At 38.6% G+C, this 12,344-nt stretch overlaps 1 long non-coding RNA gene across 2 annotated transcripts in view; it reads right to left on the bottom strand.

Annotated features, from left to right (window-relative positions):
- Nucleotides 1–9,318: 9,318 nt before the first annotated feature.
- Nucleotides 9,319–12,344, bottom strand: part of LOC125632035 (uncharacterized) — a 128,853-nt gene continuing 125,827 nt past the window's right edge. For both annotated transcript variants that reach the window (XR_012667064.1, XR_012667065.1), the window contains one exon: nucleotides 9,319–10,944. This is a non-coding gene — a long non-coding RNA (uncharacterized LOC125632035). The remainder of the gene's footprint in view (nucleotides 10,945–12,344) is intronic.

Genomic DNA, 12,344 nt, shown 5'->3' with positions numbered 1-12,344 from the left:
GATTTTTTTTTCAAATTTACTTTTCAATTAGCCATGTATTTTAGAAAAATCATTTTCAGTTTGACCAAACTAAATTTCCCCCCACTTTTTTGGAATTGCCAGCATACCAAAAAAAATCAATTATTGGTCCAGCTCTACATACCACATTTCTTCCAGAACAGCAATGGGACAGTCTTATTGCATTCTTCAATGGCTATGGCATTCTCCCATACTTACTGAACCAGTTGATCTTCCCTGTCTCTACTTTTGACTCCTTCCATTTCAGCTGAGTGCTATTCTTTATATTTGCCTTTAAAGCCCCATGTGCCCCTATGATATTATATAAATAACAATAAGTAATATTTGTCTAACACTTTGGAAGTCAAGAACAAAGGAGCCAACAGAAGAGAAAACAATAGGTCACCGGCAGGGGTGAGACTGGAAGTAAGTGGTGACACCCTGTTCACACTGCATGAGCTAAAGTTTCTCAGTGTCACTTGAGTACCCAGCTTTCTAAGGTGTCTCTTCTCCTCCCTCTAGATACTATTTTCTAAAATATTCTTACCAGAGTTAATTTAGGTGCAGCTCCCTTGGGAGGAGCACTGTTGACTGTACAAATGTAAGAATGTTGCAGAGGCTCTGGACATTTTTACCACCATATGCACTGACCTGTTTTAAGTGGGTTTAGAAGACAGCTGGGCTAGTGTTAGCAACAGGAGGGACATTTGTCAGAACAAAACCTCGTGTCTTCCCTTTCTATTCCCCTCACTCTCTTCCCCTCATCTGACTTTTCTCAGTTGTAAGGCTGTATCTGCACTGCAGGGTAGGGATGTGAGTCCTGGCTCATGTACACTTGCTCACACGAGCTTGGTGAGAGCTAGTGCATGTATAAATAACAGTGCAGCCGCAGGAGCAGGGGCAGTGGGAGCAGCCGCACGGCTGAGTACAAACCCTCCTGACCCTCTTGGGCACGTACTCAGCATGGCTAAGCATTGCAGCCACGGACTGTGCTACTACCCCTACGCCACAATGCAAACTCGCGCCAGCGTAAACCTGTGCATGCGGAGCTGGGAATCGCTCCCCTAACTCGTAGTGTCGCTGTAGCCGAATATTCATCCTTTTTCCGCTTCAGGAAATCAATGGCCCATCTCATCACTTTACAGGTCCTTCTAGCCCTACTTTCTGGTTTGCCTATTGTCTGGGCAGAGACCAACATATTCAGCCTTAATTCTGTTCATCTGTCTGGGCTGGCTGGCTATTCCCTTCAAGTACTCCTCCCTTGTCCAGGATCCTTCTTCACTGGATGGACTTCTTTTTGGATGCTTTTTGGAGATGCCACTGGCTCTGTTCAAGGTGTCCCCTGAAATGATTTCTCCCACCTTTCTCTGGCTGAAATTTAATGACTCCTGGCTCCTATCTGCCTGTAATCCTATTTTAATATGATCTGCAACATAAAATAAGAATTATTGACCAAAAAAGCTTGATCTGTCACATCAGGCAATGTTTGCTAAACTCTCCCATTCTCAGCAGCCTGCCTCTAGGGTAGCCCTATACCTTGTTTCTGCTTGGAGGGTGAGGATTCACTTGTAATTTCTTCAAGAAAGGCCTTTTTGCAGAAGCTTTGATTGCAGATTCAGGATTGGGCTCACAGTATTTCCATTAATTTGCCTGCTGCAAAAATCCTTCTTACAGAGTCTGTGCTGCTATTATGATCCTTTAAATCTCTTCCCGAATATGGAGTTTACAAGTTCCTAATAGCTTCTTCACAGTCTGTTGATGCATAATAGCTTTCTGAAGAATTAGTTATGCATGCTAAAAGCTGCCCCAAATACGAGTAACCTACACAGCAGCATCAGAATCTATGTACTACTGAAATTGGTTAGGGACTAGCTTGAATCAGTAGGCACAATCCTGGAATCTTTAAACAGCTGCCTATTTTTGATTACATTTCCATAGGCGCCTACTGTATCTATCTTCATTCAGCTGTGCAGTATACTCTAGGATGTCCAACTTACCTTTTCTTACTCAGCTGGTCATGACATTGGATTAAAAAGTCCCCATTGATTAAAAACACTGATAGCACCACTCAACATGGTGAACAGTGTATGTAGGGTGAATGTGGGAGGGTTGGGGGGAGGAGAAAGCAGGAGACATTCAACTTCTCTATGTCGGCATATGAGCAGGCTCTATTCTTTTATTTTCTCCAAGTAAGAAAACAAACCGTAAATAACTACTCAGAATTACTCTCTTAGTGACAAATATTTCCACCTCAGTTCCTTACTGTCATATCCTTCACCAGCTTTCCCAAGAGACTGTGAAGTCAGAAAGAATCAATTTTACATTAACTGCTGTCTTATGGAATATTCTTTATCAGTTTACAGCCAAATCTGCTCAGAAAGTTATACTTGTCCTAAAACATCCATACCACACACATCTTGTTCTATACTATTTTTATATAGATACAGATAGATATATCCTGTGCTTACATTTGCTGGTGCTTATTAAAGCAAGCAGATAGAAGGGGAAACGATCCCATCTTGTTAGCTGCTTCTACCATTCATTGTCACTAGAGATGAAAGGAGCCCTTCCTATGTATCCTTCTCCCTTTCAAAAAGTATGACTCCCCTCTGACCTACAATGCAGTTAACTATTGATGATCATCATCAAGCAAAAGCTATTTCACATTCTACCTGATCTGTTTCATGCTCTTTCAATTTTCATCTTTATGTGCCCTCAAGCCACCTGCAGCTAACTGTGTTTACATTTAGATGAGAGGTGACTGTGGTTGAGTGACAATCCTTAGACCAACACTCATTCTACCTGGCATTGATTAATGTTAAAATCAGAGCTAAAACTCTTCTCGTAAATTTGTCATCAATATGTATTCTTGAGTCAAATATACACAAAAATACTAATTTAATCAAGTGTTTCTGAACACAAATATATTATATAAAAGTACAGGAAGATTGTTACTAGAGCTGACTTGTGTCTTGTCCTTAATTAGAGCAAGATTGTGGCTTTCTCTATGGACCGAAGCAGGGGAGTAAGGTGTGTGTGTGTGTGTGCACATGGCAGGGGGGTTGAGGTACTCTCTATCTCCCCTCTATGGGCTACTTACAATGAAGATTATAACATGAGGCAGGGCAGTAACTTTCAAGCAAATATTTGTCTTCCCACACAGGTGGGTGAAACCTTGACTTCATTCTTTCCCAAACACACTGGCCGGTATAGCTGAGCTGGCGTGAAGGAGAACGTGATATACACCAGATAAAGAGATGGTGCAGATTACTTCTCCCCGCTTCTTCTCTCTCCCCCACTCCACCCACCCCCCCCGAACCCTCCAGAGCAAAGGGAAAATCAAGTACTGAACTGTAACACTGAGTCATTATTCAGTCCATGATCAACTCCTGGGACAATACTGCTATATGCTGCCCTATACTGAGGGTAGTAGCAAAGCCACAATTCAGCCCTTTGACTGTCAGCTCTTGGAGGTTACGTCTAACCGCAATCCGTGTTTATACAGGGAGCAGCACAATGAGGCACCAATCCTAACTAGGAGCTTTGGGTGGGACCACAGTACAAATAAATCATAAAATGATAATATTAATTAATTTAAATTGCAATATGTACTATGAACCACCTGTTTGGAAATGGATAGAATGTACCTACCTCTGAACTAGAATATAAAGTCTCTCTCTCTCTCGTTTTCTGATGTTACTTAAAGCTCTGCTCTTCTGTATAACTGGATGTGCAGTTTATTTCAGAATTTTAAATCCATACTTTATGGTTTTCATTGGAATCACAAGCTCCTGAAACTGGACAGGACAAATTACTTAGGTGGATATATTTGGCATTTTAAAATTAGGATACAAATATGCTAAACTACCTTATTGAAGTAAATGTTTTTAGAATGATCCAGGAGATAGGCTATATACAATACTGTACCTCCCTCTTGCTAGCCATAATACGTGCTTTTTCAAAGATCCTCAAACAGGAACATGTCTTTTCTGAATAATAATTGTGAATTATCATTCATTTATATTATGCCTTCATTTTAGACTTGTTGGAATGTTTATTCTTCTCTCAAATTCATGAGGCATATGGATTTTCCCAGTGACATACTTTAACATTTCCAAGCTTCCAAGGTTTCTAGTCCCAAGATTTCTACTAGGAACATGTATATATTATATGTCTCGAGGGGCACAAAGTGCCTTATTCTCATTTACACCAACCTGGCAGTGTAAAGAGACCATAATGTGGATATGTAAATGAGAAGCAGGCTCAAAATGCATACCTTATCAAAAGACAATACAAACTTGGTATAATTGTTTAAGGCTGAATTTGGTCCAATGACTTTTGACTTATCCCTTTAAATGTATGGCTTAGTGGAAGCCTAATTAAGATAGTAAATTCTCTATAATGCATGGCAAAAATATTTACAGATTTTCAAGAACTATTTTGCCTTCTAAATCTAGAAACCTCTTGTCCACATTATTCTGTAGCAAACCCTGTAAGAGATTAAACCAGACTGAAAACTCAATCCAATTCTCAGTGAAGTTAGTTGAGAGACTCCCATTGACTTCAATAGGCTTTGGATCAGTGTAGTTCACTTCATGTCTGTTTAAGAGGTGAGGTCATCAATTCTCAGATGAGATTCTAAAAATCTCTCCCTTTTAGAAGAAACTGCTTAAGATGATCTTACAAATTATGTCAAGTGCAATAATGAGGGCTGGCTCTGCTTCAAAAGACACACTTCTTTCTTCCCAGGTTTTCAGTAGCTTTTGCCAAACAATCTATCCCACATGAATGGAGGCAAAGTTCTCTAAGGAGCTTCTCTGCTCGTCTCCTGGAGATTTCTTAGTGCCAGCACGGTCAGTAGTTAATTGACAATGGAGGGAAAGAGAGTTAGTTTATGTATCTAGTTGGTCTCCTTAGAAACATTTTGGGAAACACAGTTTCCATTCAGGCTCCTACCTACATTTCAGCCTAAGAATTATGGGAATCCAGCATGGGGGTGGGAGAGAAAGAAGTATTCAAGTATTTGTGAACTGTCTAGCAATCATTTTAATCCCTATGCTTTCATTCCCCAACAAATTGTCTCTTCCTTCCCCATCCTTACTGAATATTAACCCCCTTGCACCTTGACCTGACTTATTCTGCTTTGAGCAACAGCTTCACAACACATTCTAGCATGCCTGTGAACAAAGAAAAGCCTCTCCCTTCTGTGGTTGAAGCCTGAATTTATTAGTTAGGATTAATTAGCTAGTGTTTGCACAGAATTTAGCACATATGAACAGCCATGTCCTTAAGTGCTAAATATTATATCATTATTTATTAAGAGTGTCCCTGAATACTCTTAGAAAAGGTACATAGTCTGTCTTACTGTACCCCTAGAGGGAACGTTATTTCACTGCAACAATAAAGTTTTCACCCTTCCGCCCAGAACCTGACGGGTCCTAACAATGCAGCACAGGGGAGGTAGGGCAGGCTATTTGCACCTTGTCCCACCCATCCACACAAAAGAGCGGTAAAATAGCAGTGCCTGCTGTTGAGGGAGTGCAAGGGCTGCTCCTTCTTAATGTCTCAGGGGTGCAGATCACCCTAAAGGGAAAGGAAATGCAATGGAGCTGTGTCTCAACCCGGCTTCCACTGGCCCACAGAGTTGGCTGGGTGTGAACAGGGGAACAGACGATATCATTCTCACTGCCTCCCTTATGCTTATGCATAACTGTGCAAGTATTATACTTTGATATATGGTATGGATTGAATTAGTGTAATTAATTTATTCCCTGTAATTACAAAGGATCTGGTATCTGAGAACTATGGGAGTATAGCTTTGCCAGCTCCAGATACACTACATTGATTCTGAATTTGATTTTATTTATGATAAAGTTACAGCACTAATTTACTCCCTTTGAGAGGCAAAGATAATCTTAATCAGCAGCTGGTTATCAAATTAAGGAAGTTTCTCCTCCTTTGTAGTCAGGAAACATAGTGCTATACTGGTACTCTTTCCTTGATAGCCTTTCAGTATATCTTATCCAAAGATGTGGCCTTGTCCTCATACTGTCTGTCTGCCAAATACATGTCTGATGGAACTTGGAACACAGGGAACAGATCCTGATCTCATTTATACTTGTGTACGACTGGAGTAACTGTACTGACTTCACTGGGGTTACTTTACATACATACCAAAGATCAATTCTGAAATCAAAATCTGGCTATGTAGTCCAGCAGCCACTCTGGTAAACCTTGCTTTAGGGTTCAAACAAGGTTGTCAGGGAGATGGGGTGTGTGTGTGTGTGTGTTATGGATTCTGTATCTGAAGACCAAACATTTAAAATCTGCTTGATGACATTCTCACTGTTGAGCATTCTGAAATACCAGCATTTCTTCCCTCCCTCATCACCCTCACCCCCATAATCAGTAAGAGTTTGCATGATTTTTGGTATACAAAAAAAAAAAAAAAATCAAGGCAGAAGAGTTATAATACATGAAATGCATGTATTTAACATTTGCATTAGCAATCAATAACAGTGGTGTGCCATGACATTTTTAATCAGGCATGCAATTCTCTGATATTTATGCCTCATTGGTGTCATTTATGTTCACACTGTTTTCCACCAGCTAGATAAGTAGAAAGAAGTGGTGAAAAGATTACTTAAAATATCACAGATTGTATTTGTCAAGAAATTCTACCTATATATCTAAAACTCTGAGATCTGCAGTAGTTGTGATGAAAACAGAGGTGCAAAGAAATACTGTGGGACCCTTTGCAAAGTAAATATTGCACTCAATGCACAGATGTTCATCCAAATGTTAACTGTTTGGAAAGAAGTGCTACTTCGAAGCATACTGAGGTGGCTCAGATCATAATTCAATTACTTCTAAAATTCTTTGCAACTTTAACTAATGTAATGAAAAGTTTAGGAAGCCTAGAAGTATATGAATTGGAATTTGAATGGTAAATCCAAAATGTTTAACCTCTAGTCACAATGGCCTTGTCTACACTGGCAGTGTAGCGTAAGATATGCCACAGTGAAAAGCAGGGTGCATCCATACTGCAGAGGGTAGCTACACGAGGCAGTGAAAGGCTGTGGTGGGGGGAGGCAGAAGGGAAAGTCTCCAGCAACACCTTGCTGCTGGAGACTTTCCATGGTGCTTTCCCTCTGCCAGAGCCTTTTCCCACAGCTGGGAAAGATCCTGGCAGCTTCCTACCATTGGAGCCATTTCCTGTAGTGGGGAAAGGCTCTGGCATCTCCCTGTGGAGAGGAAAAGCTCTGGCAGTGGGACATAATAAGAACATAAGAATATAAGAATGGCCATACTGGGTCAGACCAAAGGTCCATCCACCCCAGTATCCTGTCTACTGACAGTGGCCAATGCCAAGTGCCCCAGAGGGAGTGAACCTAACAGGTAATGATCAAGTGATCTCTCTCTCCTGCCATCCATCTGCACCCTCTGACAAACATAGGCTAGGACACCATTCCTTGCCCATCCTGTCTAATAGCCATTAATGGACTTAACCTGCATGAATTTATCCAGTTCTCTTTTAAACCCTGTTATAGTTCTAGCCTTCACAATCTCCTCAGGCAGGGAGTTCCACAGATTGACTGTGCGCTGAGTGAAGAAGAACTTCCTTTTATTTATTTTAAACCTGCTACCCATTAATTTCATTTGGTGGCCCCTAGTTCTTACATTATGGGAACAAGTAAATAACTTTTCCTTATTCACTTTCTCCACACCTCTCAAGATTTTATATACCTCTATCATTTCCCCCCTTAGTCTCCTCTTTTCCAAGCTGAAAAGTCCTAGCCTCTTTAATCTCTCCTCATATGAGACCTGTTCCAAACCCCTGATCATTTTAGTTGCCCTTTTCTGAGCCTTTTCTAATGCCAGTATATCTTTTTTGAGATGAGGAGACCACATCTGTACGCAGATGGATCTAGACTGTTCTCAGTGGCTGGATCTAGACTGTTCTCAGTGGTAGCAGATGACAGAACGAGGAATAATGGTCTCAAGTTGCAGTGGGGGAGGTTTAGTTTGGATATTAGGAAAAACTTTTTCATTAGGAGGGTGATGAAACACTGGAATGCGTTACCTAGGGAAGTGGTGGAATCTCCTTCCTTAGAAGTTTTTAAGGTCAGGCTTGACAAAGCCCTGGCTGGGATGATTTAGTTGGGGATTGGTCCTGCTTTGAGCAGGGGTTTGGAGTAGATGACCTCCTGAGGTCCCTTCCAACCCTGATATTCTATGATTCGATGATTCTATGATACCATGGATTTATATAAGGCCAATAAGATATTCTCTCTCTTATTCTCTATCCCTTTTTAAATGATTCCTAACATCCTGTTTGCTTTTTTGACTGCTGCTGCACACTGCATGGACATCTTCAGAGAACTATCCATGATGACTCCAAGATCTTTCTCCTGATTAGTTGTAGCTAAATTAGCCCCCAACATATTGTATGTATAGTTGGGGTTATTTTTTCCAATGTGCATTACTTTACATTTATCCACATTAAATTTCATTTGCCATTTTGTTGCCCAATCACTTAGTTTGTGAGATCTTTCTGAAGGTCTTCACAGTCTGCTTTGGTCTTAACTATCTTGAACAGTTTAGTATCATCTGCAAACTTTGCCACCTTACTGTTTACCCCTTTCTCCAGATCATTTATGAATAAGTTGAATAGGATTGGTCGTAGGACTGACCCTTGGGGAACACCACATTCTGAAATTTTACCATTTATTCCTATCCTTTGTTCCCTGTCTTTTAACTAGTTCTCAGTCCATGAAAGGATCTTCCCTCTTATCCTATGGCAACTTAATTTACCTAATTTACATAAGAACCTTTGGTGAGGGACCTTTCTGGAAATCTAAGTACACTATGTCTACTGGATCCCCCTTGTCCACATGTTTGTTGACCCGCTCAAAGAACTCTAATAGATTAGTAAGACATGATCTCCCTTTACAGAAACCATGTTGACTTTTGTGCAACAATTTATGTTCTTCTATGTGTCTGACAAATTTTATTCTTTACTATTGTTTCAACTAATTTGCCTGGTACTGACATTAGACTTACTGGTCTGTAATTGCCAGGATCACCCACAACATGAACAGTTTCATATTTGGGTTCAGAATTATTTTATTTAAAAAAAACTGTATTTTTTAAAATAAAAACGGTCAACGTCAATATATTCTTTTAAAATGATCAAAATACAATATTTAAATTTTTCTAAACTGATTTTTTTACATTCATTTCATGAAAATTTTCAAGATTTTGAATTTTTTGTTATTTGAAATAGGAAAACATTTAAAATATTGATTTTTTCTCAAGATGGGAAAACCATTGTCCATTCAAATTTAACACTAAGTATTAATTCATTATTATTATTATTACTATTATTATTAACTTCAGTGGGAGTTCTGGGCAGTTGATATTTCACAGCATCCAGCCTTCTTTTGGAAGTGATATATTTCTTCAGCTTCCATTTTCTCTCTTTATTTCTTCAGCAGTCTGGATAAATGGAAAATTGAGATTGATGGTATCACCCAATACTCCAAATCAGGTAGAAGCACTTTAGGTTTGGAAATACTGATTATCTGTATTGTGTAAGGCAGGTACATTTCTAGAAAACAATTTGGCATATCTCTACATCAAGTGCAAAGTTAATCATGTTGCATGTGGATAGTTGGCAATTGATTTGCTGAGAACACCTCTCAGGTTTTACTCCTCTGGAGTAAACAGTTATTTTATTTTATTTTATTTTGTGCTATTCAGAATGTTTTACAGAACTCTGCCACGTTCAGGATGTATGCTGAAGTTGTTTGTTGATTTTCTATTTGCTGTTATTTGAGACTAAAAGCATTTCTCATTATTTTATTTACCACTCAATTGAGATGGTAATTTGGCTTCATTGAACTTGTGATGGTCTTTAATGTTCCTTTGGCAGTGCTTTCACTGAGCATACTTGGTCACAAACCATCCTTACAATTGTTACTTTGATACAAGAGCATAAAAACAAGTCTCAGGGACTGAACAATTTCTTTTCTATATGACTGAGTTAATAGCATATATTTTACATGTGTATTTTACATGTTAATTAAGTTCTGACATTGATAATACTTTATAACTCCTATTCACAAAAAAAACAAAACAAAAAAAACACCACCCCACCACACCACCAACAAAGGATTATTAAGTAACTCTTGGGATTGCACTGTTTTTCCACGTTTATGTAACATTTTATTTGTTCTTTCTCTGTTGGTTTCAGAAAGACAATTAGGTTATTGGGCCACAGAAGTCAAGCAATCTGTTTGGCTAATGAATATTTTAACCCATGCAGATCTCTCATTGCCAAATAAGTAAGAATTCATTAAAGGCAGACTGGCCAGAAAAAAAAAATCCATTTACTTTCCCAATAATCTCTCCCACTAACCAAGCAGAGAGGATCATTCAACAGCACACAAACAAAACTAAACTTTGTAAAAATTCTCTTTAGGATTCAGTGAGTTTGTGCCAGCAGATCTCCCACTGTGATAGCCCAGGATGAGGCATCAAAGCTATAGGACCAAGAAACTGTAGGATATAGTGCTGGCCACTAGGGTTTCCCACCAGTACTGTACCATATCTAGAGTGAAATTCTAGCCTATTGGAAGTTCATCTTGTATCTTAATAGATGGTGCAGTTTTCAACATCCTTTGTACTATTCTACAAACCAAAAGTTATAAAACAACATTAGAGAGAATCTGCATTCCACGAAAAAAAATAATAAAAGAATGCAATATTCTGAATGCAATTTCCAAAAACAATAAGAAATAAATAAACAAGTCTTCAGCAGAGGAAGATATTTCCTGTTCATCCTTATCCCTCCTCTTGCTCATTTTAGCACTGAAAAATCTCATACTTGCACTTATTAGAACTGTTGTAGATGTGCCTCTGGCTTCCTTACTGTGGGAAACCCTCCTAAAGCAAAGAAAACACTGGATTCAGGCTTTTATAGCATGCAAGCTGAATATATTTTGTAAGTCATTCAAATCTCTGGGCCAAACCCTGCTCATTTTACCCACATAGGCAGTCCACACTAATGTGAATAGTCCCTTTGACTTCATGGTGGATTCTGACTACAACAGGACCACTCATAGGAACTAGGGTGTGTCAAACTTAATTCTCTAATAGTAGAACCATCAACTTTTTCTTACTTTCTCACGAGTTCCTTTATAGAAAAATCCTATCAAATTTAATTAGGATTCCTAAGGGTGTGATTCCTATGACACTAAGGCCTCTTTATGCCAGGCTGCAGTGTAAATGAGAATCCAGTCTTATACCTATAGGGATCTATAGAAATTACTTTTAAAACCTACCATATGTAGTAGAGAAGGACATTATTTCTACAGTTTTTTGAGCATTTCTATGGAATTTTATAGCAGAAGAGAGAGAGAGAGAGAGAAATGCCCCAAACCTTATTTCCTGTTAAGTTCTTTAGGATTTTCCACAAGGTTTGTCTCAAAAGCATTATCAGTGCCTTGGAGTTAGAAAATAATTTAAAGGGAAAAAATGTAACATGATAAACACTATTTTTGTTATAGGAGTTTGTTATTTCTTTATACTTCTATTGATTTAATGACTGAACATTCTGCAATTACCAGTGTTCTAGTATAGATATTTTTTGCACAGACATTAGGAGAGTTGCGTTGCTGGGTTTTAATTATTTTTATAAGGCCAAAAATAAAATTAAAAAGACAATTTAGGGACTCATCAAAACTAACTTTATTATTAATTATTATTATTATAAATAATAATAATAATTCTTTTGGCATACATAAAAACAAACTATTCTATAGCATGGTAAAAGCTCTGTACATGATGGCTCTGTGTTAAAACTCTAGCCCTGTAATAGCTTTGAAGCAGAAGAGGTTTGGCAGTACTTCAAAGCTGAGAGGGACTGGCACAGCTAAAAAGATCTCTCTCCTCCTTTCAAAATACAGCAATAGGGCAGGAGAGTCTTTCTAAATGAAGAAAGGATTAAAACAATTTTTGGCTAAAGAAAACAGAAAGACAAAGGAAGTTGGTACAAGCTACAATGCTTTTAAAACAGATAATAAACAAGGACAGGAATGTGTCTGAAGCAATTTTTGAAAAGAGAATGGTTCACTGAATTAGCTTTCTCAGAGTTTAAAATTGGGAATTACACTAATACCAGTTAGAAACTGGGGTAATGTCTCATTAAACAGTGTTAGAGGAAGATGGTAACTGGTACATACAATAATCTTTCCCTTTGACTTTCTAAAACTGAAAAAGGATGGTCCAGGAGCTTTTCCTTCACTAACAAAAACCCACTGAACAAAACAAATGATGCCTCTTCC

Source organism: Caretta caretta, chromosome 2, assembly GCF_965140235.1.
Source record: "Caretta caretta isolate rCarCar2 chromosome 2, rCarCar1.hap1, whole genome shotgun sequence".
Lineage (NCBI taxonomy): Eukaryota > Metazoa > Chordata > Testudines > Cheloniidae > Caretta > Caretta caretta.
The sequence above is the reverse complement of the archived record's forward strand: the minus strand, read 5'-3'. Positions and strand labels throughout refer to the sequence as shown.